This window comes from Eurypyga helias, unplaced genomic scaffold, assembly GCF_000690775.1.
Source record: "Eurypyga helias isolate BGI_N326 unplaced genomic scaffold, ASM69077v1 scaffold7524, whole genome shotgun sequence".
In the NCBI taxonomy this organism is placed as follows: Eukaryota; Metazoa; Chordata; class Aves; order Eurypygiformes; family Eurypygidae; genus Eurypyga; species Eurypyga helias.
Window position 1 is genome coordinate 3,554 of NW_010246741.1, and position 237 is coordinate 3,790.

Below are 237 nucleotides of genomic sequence, written 5' to 3' on the forward strand. Positions count from 1 at the left end.
ACTCCCTTGGCTCCAGGATGGTCCCATGGGGTGGGTGTGGGGCAGAGCTCACGCTGAGCCCCAATGACTAGTGTTCCCACCCGCCGGCAATCACGGGTGCAGGATGTGGTGGATAACTCAGAGCTTGAAAATGCAGTTAGATAAATTGGTCTAAAATCAAACGGATTATCTCATGCCACCCAGGTCGTCCCCAATCTCCAGATTGCCAGGGTGTGTCCAATGCCGTCATTGGCTACA